Source organism: Silene latifolia, chromosome 10 (genome assembly GCF_048544455.1).
Source record: "Silene latifolia isolate original U9 population chromosome 10, ASM4854445v1, whole genome shotgun sequence".
In the NCBI taxonomy this organism is placed as follows: domain Eukaryota; kingdom Viridiplantae; phylum Streptophyta; class Magnoliopsida; order Caryophyllales; family Caryophyllaceae; genus Silene; species Silene latifolia.
Window position 1 is genome coordinate 108,962,895 of NC_133535.1, and position 14,825 is coordinate 108,977,719.

Below are 14,825 nucleotides of genomic sequence, written 5' to 3' on the forward strand. Positions count from 1 at the left end.
AATACCCTTTTACGTCGTCATAATGGCCGTTTCAAACCTCGGTCCCTCGCCGACCGTTGCATTCTCAAAGCGCCTTTTTACGTCGTCGTAATGACGAATTCTACCCTCGAATTTTCAAAATTCGAAATCAAGTTTCAAACAAAAATATTTTTCAAACCGTCGTAATGACGATTTCGACCCGTACAACTTTCCAAATTTAAAATCTCGTTTTCGAAATCAAATTTGGCTTTTCTAAGCCGTCGTAATGACGAGTTCAATTCTCACACTTTTCGATTTGCATACCGTTTTTCAAAGGTCAAAATGGTTTTCTAACCCGTCGTAATGACGAATTCAATCCTCATAATTTCCATATTCAAATCATTGAAAACAATTTAAACCGTTTTCAAATTTCAATTCAAAATCAAATCTTTGAAAACAAATTTAACCGTTTTCAGATTTCAAATCCAATTTCAAATCATTTGAAAACAAATTTAACCGTCTTCAAATTTCAAATCCAATTTCAAATCTTTGAAAATCAATTTAACCGTTTTCAGATTTCAAATCAAAAATCAAATCTTTGAAAGCCAATTTAACCATTTTCAAATTTCAAATCTAATTTCAAATCATTTGGAAACAAATTTAACCGTTTTCAAATTTCAATTCAAAATCAAATCATTTGAAAACAAATTTAACCGTTTTCAGATTTCTTATCCAATTTCAAACCATTTGAAAACAAATTTAACCGTTTTCAAATTTCAATTCAAAATCAAATCTTTGAAAACAAATTTAACCGTTTTCAAATTTCAAATCAAAACTCAATCTTTGAAAACAAATTTAACCGTTTTCAAATTTTCAATCCAATTTCAATTCTTTGAAAATAAACTTAACCGTTTTCATGGCCATTGTGATGACGATTCCAAATTATTCGATTCTCGATTTTATAATCCGTGATTCGGAATTTCAAAAACCATCTTTGGAAACAACACTTTGTTTTCAGAGCCGCCGCAATCTCAACTTAAACCGTCTTTTGAAAACAAACCTAAGACAACCCTTTCAACTGGCCGACCTTCTAAAGATCCCTACTCTTCAGAAGCCGTCCATGAAGCGACAAATGAATATTTTTGAAAATTTATATTTTCGAAAATTTCAGTCCACCTTTCCGATTCAGCCTCGAGTCGATTGGAGTCCAGTCGATTTCAGGTCAAGTCGTCTAGATAACGTCGAGTGTCTGCCGAAGTTAGTGTCTACCTTTTGGTCTAGGTCGTGTCGCCTAATTGTCAAGACGTCTTCAATGGCGTTAGTAGAGTCAAAGCCTCTCGGGCATTAAACCCGTCTTTCCCTACATTACGGGTCAAAGGTCAAATTTGTGTACACGTCTTGTCCAGTGGCGTCACGCCATCGACAAACTTCCAAATATCGTCAGAAGTCGTCTGTCAAGGCATCACTATGCCAAAGTCGACACTCGAGTCTAAGTTCAACGTCATGCACCAAGAGTTCAAACACAAGAGGTCATTCACGATCTTTAATGAACTCATAAGCTGGTCACACCGTCGCGTCTTCACTGCCTTTTGTACATATGTGTCGCACTTCCCTTTGTTTGTGCAATACCTTGCCAAGACAAGTTATAACGCCTATCGTTATGTCAAATAGGAATCCCTTGGGTGCCATCAATCGCCAACCAAGAACTCCATAAGCCGATCAATCTGCATCCGCCATGACTTTTGCCGAAACCAACAACATGGTCCTCCGACTCCTAGCTACCGTGGAAGACTTGAGCACTCGTCTCTCTCAGGTTGAGGAAAAAATAATAACCGGGAATTTTCCCTCTTCCGCTATTGAGCAAAGGGTTAAGCTCCTGGAAAGCCGACTACTTGCCAACAACAAAAACAACCCTCCAGAAAACCCTATCGGACACAGTCAGGAACTTTCCTTGGGTTGCTCTCATCTCGTCCCTCCCGACGATGAGAAAGTTCGTGCAATTGGTGAAGACGGACTACAAAGCGGTATACCTATGATCTCCGTCTCCATCAACAACATATTCTCAAAGCTGCAAGTGGCTATCGATGACTTGAACACTCAGGCAGCTAATTTGGAGAAAAGGTTTGGTAATGCCAAAAATGAACCTGACCACCAGGGAGAAGACCAACACCCAATTCCCAAACAACAAACAAATGTTGAAAATGAGGAACCGTCTGATGGTTCCCACACCCAAAAACCCAACAACAAAGAACATGAAATTGCCTCACTAAAATCCCTTTCAAAATACCAAACAACATCCCCAAAACTTCCCATTGACAACAACCAAATCCTACTTCCGCCTAGGATTGACAAAAACAAAACTCACAAAAATATCCCAAAAAACACCAATGTTGGAATCAGGGGAAAACATCAAAGGGTATTCACAGATCTGGGAATGACATATGGCACAGCTCTGAGGATACTTTCTTCAGAAGGATTACTTCAACCAATTGGTCCCACTCCAGATCTAAGACCCGAAAACATAACCCAATTTTGGAATGTCTATGCCTATTGCCAATATCATCAAGGCAAGGGCCATGACACCAAAACCTGCTTCAAACTCAAGCATGCCATTCAAGATATGATCGAGGCTGGCAAAATCATAATTGCACCTCTCAGTCAAGACAATCCTCCTGAATGTCTCAAATCAAACAGCAAGGTTGAGCGTTCTCAAAGGACATTCACTAAACTCAACACAACCTATGCCGCAGCTCTCAAAAGCTCATGACTGAAGGGAAGCTACAACAAATCGGGCCCACTCTGGACCCATCTGAAAACAGGAAATCCCGTTTCTGGGACGGCAGTGCATATTGCCAATATCATCAAGGGAATGGTCATGACACTGAAACGTGCTTCAAACTGAAACATGTTATTCAAAATATGATCGACAATCATGAACTGATAGCTTCATCCCTATGCCAACCAAGTGATGGAGACAACCTTAATGAACATCTCTTTCTGCAAGGAGATAAAAGCCTCATCGACTATTGTCCTCATATCATCCCCAACAACGAGAGTGAAGTGCTCAAGTGGGTCAATGCTCAAGACCAGACATTCAGGCTCCCAGATGCTGCGAAGGAGACCTTCAAGGAGGAAGATGATGATTAGGAGTCCGTATCTACGATTGAGTCTGAGTCCGAGTCCGAGTCTTAGGCTTTCTCATATCTATCCTAGTGTCTGTCCTTTTATTCCTAAGTGACAAACTGGGGGCTGTCCCCATGATTCACATGTATTCATCGAGTCTGTGCTAACATCTTATTTATCTAAATAAAAGCACAATTTCCAGCTATCACATATCCTCTTCTTTACCGTTTCCCGTTGACAACGAGAATTGATTTGAGAATTGATTTAAAACAAACAACATGTTCCAATTCAACATGAGTACACTCGAGTGACGTTCCGTACCGAGTGAGCGGAGGACTCGAAACTCCGTGTCCATTCTCTTTACCTATTCCATGTCTGGCACTAGAAATCAATTAGCACCTTTCATTAGCACCCACTTTAGAGCGAGCTTCTATCAAAGGGATTCTACGACGAACCTAGATAACAAACCAGAACATCTCCTTGTTCATGATCAATGACGGAAGGCAAGCCCATTCCCCACAAAAAACATCCCATCACAAAGTATCAACCTCTCACCAACGGGTACATCCCCATCTGCACCTCTACCTTCCTCGAACGAAGGACGAAAAAAAGCCAATATCCATTTACCCAAAACCAAAGCCAAGGCCAAAATCAAAGGCCCAAGCCAATATCCATTTACCCAAAACCAAAGCCAAGGCCAAAATCAAAGGCCCAAGCCAATATCCATTCACCCAAATCCAAAGCGAAAGGCCAAAATCAAAGGCCCAAGCCAATATCCATTTACCCAAAACCAAAGCCAAGGCAAAAATCAAAGGCCCAAGCCAATATCCATTCACCCAAATCCAAAGCGAAAGGCTAAAATCAAAGGCCCAAGCCAATAGCCATTCACCCAAAGCCAAAGCTCAAGGCCAAAGCAAAAACCAAATCCAAAAGCAATTCACTCACGGCCAAAGCCACAGACAAAGTCAAAGTCAAGACAAAAAACCAAAGTCAAAACCTGTAACACCCCCATACTCCAAGTGCCTTACCAGGACCACTCAGGTATGAAGATATTACCATCTCGGTTACCCGAGGCAATGATAATCAAATAAACAATGAAGAAACAACGTTTAAATATAAATACTTAGTGAAGAGTTACAATTCTCCAAAACCAAACCAAAAGTGTAATACATGTTCTCAAACTGACTGTTCTAACTGAAATGTAAATAAACTAATAAGCTACAGCGGAAGACTCCTATCACCATGTCGTGGCAATCCCAGCTATCCTAGTACTCATCTCATACTTGCTCAATATCTGCTCACCATCCCCGAATGGATCACCGCAGGTTTACAAAACAACAACCGGGGTCAGTACTAATCACACAACTCAATATATATATCAACAATAAGATAAACAGACAGCTTAACTGTCGCACACACACAACCAACCAATTCCAATCATCTCAATCACTGACTGTCCACTGGACCAGCCCTGCCAGTGGGGGACCGCAGCCGTACCCACCAAATCCCCGCTCCACATAGTGAGCGATAACCCTGTCCATTAATGTGCACATCCCTTCTGTGGCGGGTTCCACAGAAGGCGAAACTAGGGCGTGAAGCCACTCCCGCAAGTGACCCCACTCAGCCGAGGACACGCCTCGAGAACCACAGACAACAACCACAATCACAATCGCAATCACGACCGTCACAATACAATTACTATATCACACAATCAATCTCAACACATCAACCAACATCCCATTATGGGACTAATACTGAGTAGGAAATCCTACCTGGAAAGCACACTGTCAGACGGTCTCTACTGCTGTATCAAAAAGCTTCCTCTATGAACCCTCCTCCTATCATACAACATATAAATGCTACCAAATCACATACTACTCAAAAACCCCCAAATCCCTATATTAGGGTTTAACCAAATTAAAGGAAAGACAATAAAAAGGGTACATAGATCTTACCCTCGACGCAAGGAACTCAACGGTATAACCAACGATGAGAACCGACCTCCCAAACTCCAGGAATTGCTAACAATGCGATTAAGATGGTGAACTTGCTTGCTTTCTCTCTTAAACAGTAAATTAGGTTTTGCAAAAGTGATTTAGAAACAATGACGGAAGGTTATATATCTTAATCGCATAATTAACAAAACCCGAGAAAACTTCCCGTAAAACCGGCTACTCGATCGAGTACCCAAGGTACTCGATCGAGTACCCCCCCTACTCGATCGAGTATCCTAGCTACTCGATCGAGTACCCAACATGTCAGAAACTTTTCTAAAACGCAACTTACCCTTACTCGACAGAGTAAGGCCTACTCGATAGAGTACCCAAAGACTCATAAATACGGAGTATTACAGTCTTCTCTCCTTAAAAAGAACTTCGTCCCCGAAGTTTAAACCACTATTAAACAAAGGTACTCCCATAACACTCCCGACTCAACAATCGAAACAAAATTCAACATAAAACATGTTACTAACTCAACTCATCCCGACAAACATACCGACGCAACATACAAAAAGGGGTATAAAAACTCTTAAAAACTGCTCGCGATCATCTCCTACCCCCCTAAAAGAAACAAGGCTACGTCCCCGTAACCATACATACCTGATCAAAAAGGAAAGGGTAACGCTCTTTCATAGCTTCCTCTAGCTCCCATGTAGCTTCCTCGGTCTCGTGGTTAGACCAAAGGATCTTAAGCAGAACTGTCTCACCACTCCTAGTCTTTCTAACCTTTCGGTCAAGAATCTGCTTAGGCACCTCAAGATATGATAAGGACTCATCTAGCTCTAAGCTCTCTGCCTCTAACACATGTGACGGGTCACTCACATACTTCCGCAGCTGCGATACATGAAACACATTATGCACTCTCTCTAATGCAGCTGGTAAAGCCAGACGATATGCAACTTCCCCAACTCGCTCTAAGATCTCATAAGGCCCTATAAACTTCTGACTTAGCTTGCCTTTCTTCCCAAATATCATAACCCCACGCATAGGAGACACTTTCAACAGAACCTTGTCCCCAACTTGAAACTCTATGTCCCTGCGATGTAGATCTGCATAACTCTTTTGCCTATCCTGAGCTGCTCTCATCCGTTCCCTGATCATCTTAATCTGTTCCACCATCTCATGCACCATCTCTGGTCCTAAAACCACTACTTCAGCACTATCGTCCCAACAGATTGGACTCCTACATCTCCTCCCATACAAAGCCTCAAACGGTGCCATACCAATACTAGTGTGATAGCTGTTATTATAAGAAAATTCTATCAAGTCCAACCTCTGTTCCCAGCTACCACCAAAGTCCATCACACAAGCTCGCAACATATCCTCAAGAGTCTTGATTGTTCTCTCAGTCTGTCCGTCTGTCGCAGGATGAAATGCTGTACTCATCTTCAAAGTTGTTCCCAACGATTCCTGCAACTCCTTCTAAAACCTTGATATAAATCTCGCATCTCTGTCAGACACTATGTCCTTAGGGACTCCATGTAACTTAAGCACGTTCTTTCGATAGGCCATAGCCAATTGTGCCTTAGTCCATGTACCTTTCATTGGAACAAAGTGAGCTGACTTGGTCAGTCGATCCACTATTACCCAAATCATGTTGTTACCTTGTTGACTCTTTGGCAAACCCACAATGAAATCCATGGAAATGGATTCCCACTTCCACTCAGGTACCTCTAAAGACTGAATCTTACCTTGTGGTCGTCGTTGTTCCCCTTTAACTCTTTGGCATGTCAAACAACGGGACACAAACTCAGCTGTCTCTTTCTTCATCCCAGGCTACCAAAACGTTTTCTTCAAATCCTTGTATAGCTTGTCACCACCTGGATGTACTGAATATCGTGTACAATGTGCCTCTGTCATGATAGTCTTTTTCAACTCCTCATCATTAGGGACACACCACCTACCATCGAACCTCAAACTACCATCTGTATGAATAGAAAATCGGGACACTGTCCCTTTCTCTACTCCAGCTCTCCACTCAACTATCTTAGGATCCAATGCCTGCTTACCTCGAATGTCATCATAAAACTCAAGCTGTACTGTCATATCACCCATGGCATCTCCTTTCTGCATCATATGTATCCCAAACCTCGCTACCTCATCTCTCAGCCTCATCAAAGATAGAGCTGTACACAAACAATGTACACTCTTCCTACTCAAAGCATCAGCAACTACATTGGCCTTCCCTTCATGGTAGATGATTTCCATGTCATAATCGCCAATCAACTCCATCCACCTCCTCTGTCTCATGTTCAACTCCTTTTGAGTGAAGATGTACTTGAGACTCTTGTGATCAGAAAATACCTTAAAGATTGCTCCATAAAGGTAATGTCTCCAAATCTTGAGAGCAAACACCACCGCACCCAACTCCAGATCATGAGTAGGGTAGTTCTCCTCATAAGGCTTCAATTGCCTAGAAGCATAGGCAATCACTTTACCATTCTGCATCAACACACATCCTAACCCATTCTTTGAGGCATCTGTATAAACCTCAAAGTTCTCGCTCCCTTCAGGCAATGCTAAGACAGGAGATGTGGTCAAACGCTCCTTTAATGTTTGGAACGCCGTCTCACAACTCTCATCCCAACGAAACCTGTTCTCTTTTCTCATCAACGCTGTCATAGGTCTAGCTATCTTGGAGAAATCTTTCACGAACCGTCTGTAGTATCAAGCTAAACCCAAGAAACTCCTAATTTCAGCAACATTCTTTGGTGCTTCCCACTTTGTCACTGCCTGAATCTTCGCCGGATCCACAGCCACTCCCTCCTTAGAGATCACATGCCCCAGAAAAGCAACTTTCTCTAACCAGAACTCACACTCGGACCGCTTAGCATACAACTCGTGCTCCCTCAAAGTTTGCAACACGATCCTCAGATGCTCCTCATGCTCCTCCTTAGTCTTAGAATAGACTAAGATGTCATCGATAAATACCACCACAAACTGGTCCAAGAACTGTCTGAAGATTATGTTCATCAAATCCATAAACACTGCCGGTGCATTAGACAACCCAAACGGCATCACCACATACTCATAATGGCCATACCTCGACGTGAAAGTTGTCTTTGGTATGTCCACCTCTCTAATCTTCACCTGATGGTACCCCGACCTCAAATCAATCTTAGAAAAGACTGATGCACCACTCAACTGATCAAACAGGTCATCTATCCTTGGCAAAGGATACTTGTTCTTCACCGTCACTCGGTTCAGCTCCCGCTAATCTATGCACAACCTCAAACTCCCATCTTTCTTCTTCACGAAAAGAACTGGTGCTCCCCACGGCGATACACTTGGTCTAATATATCCCTTCTCTATCAAATCATCTAACTGCTTCCTGAGCTCCTCCATCTCTTTAGGACCCATACGGTACGGTGCCTTAGAGATTGGCCCCGTCCCTGGCTTCAACTCAACGGTGAAATCTATCTCCCTCTTTGGTGGCAACCCCTAATCTCATCGGAAAAAAACGCTTCGGCAAACTCTCCCACCACTGGTATCTCATCAACTGTTGGACTCTCTATCCGGTCATCTCTCACATGGCAAAAGATCAAAGGACATCCCTTCCTCAGATAAGACTTCAAGGTGACAGCTGCAATCAACTTAACTTTGGGTTTGACTAGAAACCCACGATAAGACACACTAACGCCCTTAGGACCTCTTAAAGACAATTTCTTTTGATGACAGTCTATCTTAGCTTTATACTTTCCTAACCAATCCATCCCGACTATCATCTCAAAACCGTCAAAAGGAAACTCTAGCAAGTCTACAGGTAGATCAATTTGCCCAACTATCATAGATACATCTCTAAACAACCTCCCACATGATACAGACTCACCCGAAGGTATAAAAACTTGCTCACTAACAGACTCATATACCCTCAAACCCAACCGCTTAACATGACTTGAAGACACAAACGACTGAGAAGCCCCCGAATCAAACAGAACAAAGGTAGGAATACCATTAACAAGGAAAGTAGCGGTGATAACATGTGCATCCTCCTCAGCTGCTTTCTTCTCCATCATGAATAACTTTCCACTGGTCTTCTGTTCACCTCCCTGGACAGTACTGGCTGAAGTGGTCGGCATAGCACCCGACCCTTGATTGTTGTTGTTGTTGTAAGTTGGTGGTTTCTAATAAGAATTACCGCCGTTGCGGTTGCCTCCACTCTGGTAACTCTGACTTCCCCGGTTTGGCCATGACCCAGCCGGTCTGTTGCTCGCATAGCTCTGCGCAGGTCTCTGGAAAGATCCCGGTGCACTTGTGCACTCTTGTCTCTTGTGGCCTACACCACCACAGCTATAGCAGGCTACTCCCCAACTACCACTAACACTTCAATGGTCGCGCCCAAAGGAAGCCCCAGCACTGAACCCTGACCCAGAAGAAAACCCCTTAGACTGATTGTGGTTGCCTTTCTTGTGATTAGATTGGCCACCACCCTCGCTCTCAGACTTCCTCTTCTCACCACCTGACCTCTCCTGAGCCATCTCCACCAACCTTTCAGCTCTCCCAGCCCTCTCATAAGCTTCCTTAACATCAGTAAGGATTCCCACGGGTAACTTATCCATAATCTTAGGGGTCAACCCCCTCTCAAACCTCAACGCCAGGTTCTCCTCACTCAAACCCATATCCTCAGCATACCTAGACTTCTCATTGAACTGCCTGTAGTACTCGGCCACAGACATCTCAGCGGTCATCTTAAAACTGTCAAACTCTTCCCTCAACTTACTCCTCACATACTCCGGTACGAACTCCTTTCTCACAGCCCTACGAAACTCCTCTCAAGGTATAGCAGGTAAACCTTGGTTTGTATATATCTCCTTAGCACTCACTTTCACTGTATCCCACCACTTGCCAGCTGCCTCCCTCAGATAGAACGCAGCTTGTTCCACTCTCATCTCATCAGGACAGTGAACCAAATCTAATATGTTCTCCATCTCTCTAAGCCAACTATCAAGAAGGTTAGGCTCCCCAACTCCCTTGTACTCTTTCGGGTTAAACCTCGCTATATAGAGGCTGATTTTAGAATGATCAACCTCCTTCTCCTTATCCTTATCCTTATCTTTCCCCACAGTCTTTAAAACCTCAGTAAGAGCATCCTGATGCTCCAACATCTTAATGATGTCATCCATGGTCATAAGCTCAGCTCTCGCATACAAAGCATTCTTCTTGGGCGGCATCTTGAAACTATATATAAGAAAGGGTAGACATAAACACACGTACTAAACCTCAAAACATGAAAACACGCTGCCCAGAACCTACTCGATCGAGTTCCCAAACATACTCGATCGAGTAATGGGCTACTCGATCGAGTGCCCTCCATACTCGATCGAGTGCCCCAACATCAGACTCCAAACAGACCTTCTGATCTCTAACATACTCGACCGAGTAGCTAGATCGAGTGACCCCCTACTCGATCGAGTGCCCCAGGTACTCGATCGAGTGCCCAAAAACACGATTCTGGACTCGAAATCATCAAAAACCCACCCGATCAAGTCAGTCCCACTCGATCGAGTCATGCTAACTCAGAAACGCTACCCGCATGCTATATCATATGCTAACATGCTAAAAACTTTATAAAACCACATATTATATCATAACTAAACATATAATGCTACGAATCTTTTCATACGATCTACGAGATCATTATATCATGTTATTAAACACCACCTTGTAAACATCCAACATGTTATCATTCCAACAATAAGTTTCCATATATCATCAACCTTTCTTTCACATTCTCAAATTTGTACTTCAAACATCCAACAATTACACACACTTCATCACATTCACACACAAGTTAACCAAACAACACATACGACTTGACAAACACTCCCCCATGTGACCGGTTCAAAACTGTAGGGCAAGTTCGTGACTTTAGGACGTCTCCCAAGCCTTTGCATTAGCTCCTACAACTTTTACCCCGGGTTCATTTTAATTGACTCCCTATATTCATTAGGTTCTTTGGTTACAGGTTTCAGGATCGTCGCTCTGATACCATTTGTAACACCCCCATACTCCAAGTGCCTTACCAGGACCACTCAGGTATGAAGATATTACCATCTCGGTTACCCGAGGCAATGATAATCAAATAAACAATGAAGAAACAACGTTTAAATATAAATACTTAGTGAAGAGTTACAATTCTCCAAAACCAAACCAAAAGTGTAATACATGTTCTCAAACTGACTGTTCTAACTGAAATGTAAATAAACTAATAAGCTACAGCGGAAGACTCCTATCATCATGTCGTGGTAATCCCAGCTATCCCAGTACTCATCTCATACCTGCTCAATATCTGCTCACCATCCCCGAATGGATCACCGCAGGTTTACAAAACAACAACCGGGTCGACTAATCACACAACTCAATATATATATCAACAATAAGATAAACAGACAGACTTAATCACACACACACACACAACCAATTCCAATCATCTCAATCACGATCGTCCACCGGACCAGCCCTGCCAGGGGGACCGCACCGTACCCACCAAATCCCCGCTCCACATAGTGAGCGATAACCCTGTCCATTAATGTGCACATCCCCTTTCGTGGCGGGTTCCACGAAGAGCGAAACTAGGGCGTGAAGCCACTCCCGCAAGTGACCCCACTCAGCCGAGGACACGCCTCGAGAACCACAGACAACAACCACAATCACAATCGCAATCACGACCGTCACAATACAATTACTATATCACACAATCAATCTCAACACATCAACCAACATCCCATTATGAGACTAATACGAGTAGGAAATCCTACCGGAAAGCACACTGTCGACGGTCTCTCTACTTTGTATCAAAAAGCTTCCTCTATGAACCCTCCTCCTATCATACAACATATAAATACTACCAAATCACATACTACTCAAAAACCCCCAAATCCCTATATTAGGGTTTAACCAAATTAAAGGAAAGACAATAAAAAGGGTACATAGATCTTACCCTCGACGCAAGGAACTCAACGGTATAACCAACGATGAGAACCGACCTCCCAAACTCCAGGAATTGCTAACAATGCGATTAAGATGGTGAACTTGCTTGCTTTCTCTCTTAAACAGTAAATTAGGTTTTGTAAAAGTGATTTAGAAACAATGACGGAAGGTTATATATCTTAATCGCATAATTAACAAAACTCGAGAAAACTCCCCGTAAAACCGGCTACTCGATCGAGTACCCAAGGTACTCGATCGAGTACCTCCCCTACTCGATCGAGTATCCTAGCTACTCGATCGAGTACCCAACAGGTCAGAAACTTTTCTAAAACGCAACTTACCCTTACTCGACAGAGTAAGGCCTACTCGATAGAGTACCCAAAGACTCATAAATACGGAGTATTACAAAACCAAAGCCAAAGGCTACTCACCCAACGTCACGGCCAAGACCCAAGCCAAAATCAAAACAATACAAGATTGAAACCCTTTTCCGAAAAAGGCCGAAATCCAAAGAAAGCATCCAACACACAAAATCCTGGACAAGTGAGTCCAAAATACCAAGTCCAGGACCAACAAGTCCAAAGCCCAGAACCAACGAGTCCAACACACCAAATCCTGGACCGACAAATCCAAAACACCAAACACTAAAACCTCAACCAAAACTACTTCTCCCTTAAGTCCTTCTAGAGACTGTTACAAGGAGACCTATCTAGGATCCTAGGGATTTCCCTCAAAACCTAAACCAACACTACTTCACCCCTAAGTCCTTCTAGAGACTACTACAGGGAGACCTATCTAGGCTTCTGAGGATTCCCCTCAAGCTCGTAATATCAGACCTTAACCTTTAAGGTCCAGACATGGGATTCTGATCCCACATTTACCAACCATTTCGTGCTCAGGCCACATCAAGCCAGAGACCCAATTCCGCACCACATTACAAGCCGTAACCCATCGACCTAAACACCACAAAATACATGCTCAGATTTTTATCTAGAAAACAAACCTACCATTACCAGGCTCCGCATTTCATAATGTTGTAGCCATTTTCACCCTGACCCAGATACGGAGTTTTCAAAAACATTGCTCCCTGGAACAGCACATGCCCATTACATTCTTGGAGTCTACTTTTTAGTATGCTCGCATAACAAGAAAAATTTTCGCAAGCTATACCTCTTCGATTCATGATCAAGAGGTAATTCTCTCCAATCAACCTTCAAGTCACAAAACGAAATTTTCCGTCGTGACCCTCAACTCCAGATTTTTATCTGTCAAACAAACCAATTATTACCAAGCTCCACATTCCATAATATTGAAGCCCTTTTTCACCCTGACCCAGATACGGAGTCCTCGAATGCTTTGCTACCGAGAACGGGACATACCCAATCTACCCTTAGGGTCCACTTTTTAGTGTGCTCACATGATAAGGAACATTTTCACAAATTACACCTCTTCGATTCATGATTAAGGAGGAATTCTCTCAAATCAATTTTCGAGTCACCAAACGGCTTTTACCGTCGTGACCCTCACACTTTAAGATCCTAACAACTCGCTTAGGCACACACATTCAGAACTACGATCTGGTTTGATTTCACATCAAAATCACTTAAAGGTCCCAATATCTCGCTTAGGCACACACACACACACACTCCGAACTACGATCTGGTTTGATTTCGCAAACACGCGAATACGTAGGCAGTCCTATTACAAGGGCACAACCACACCCCCACACACATTCAATTTTCACACCTTCAATTTGTAACCCATTGCACACACACTCAGAACTACGATCTGGTTTGATTTCGCAAACACGCGAATACGTAGGCAGTCCTCCAACAAGGACACAACCGCGCACCCATCTCAATCTTAACCGTCAACATCAATCCTCAAAAGCAGCCCACCCAGCTGCAAAAATTAATCTTATACCTCTTTACTGGGGGCTACTTCCTTAAGACGTCGCTCGTCCATCCTTTTGTCAAAATTCTCACCTCATCACTCTGGGGGTTTCTCTTTCAAGACGCCACCCGTCCTTTATCCTCAAACATCTTTTGAGTCTCAACTAAAGTCTAAAATAAAACACCTTCAGCCTAGTGCTCGGTTCGGACGATGACAAGGTTTTGGTTCCGCTCTCCGAATCATCATACCTCGAGAAGGGATCTCAAACGAGCAAATGGTGGCAAAGATGTCTGGAGGAGATAATCAATTCATATTCCCCAGCTGAGCGGACCGTCTACTCCAAAGATCTGATGCGCGTTGTCACCCTTTCTTGGCTAGGAGTTGCACTTACATTTGCAAAGTCTGTCGGAGTCATCACGTGTCGTGTCGATACCGAGTTTCTATCACGTTCACAACTGTCTGTTTGTCAGTCTGTCAGTATGCGTCCGTGTGAGTCAATGTCACAACGGTCACGTGTCTCCAATCGGTCAAATCACGGATCTACGAGCAACAAATTCCAACTCTTAACAGCTTTTAAGCTTCACAACATTCAAAACTTCTATCTCCCTTCGCGTGAGATATTACATGCTAGTTGCTTATATGCTAACTGCTCACATGCTTATGTACTTACGTGCTTATATGCTTACATGCTAGTTACTCATATGTTAACTGCTCACATGCTTATGTACTTACATGCTTATATGCTTGCATATTACGTGCTTGTCTATGCGATTGCGTATTTGTGTGGTCACTAACCATGCAGATAATCTTGAGAAGAAAAGCGCAATTCAGCTGAGTACTGGGTTCTTCCCAACAAACGGCGACCCATCAAGTCCAAGGGCTTTTACCCAGTCGATTACATGGCATACGCTACCTCCCAAC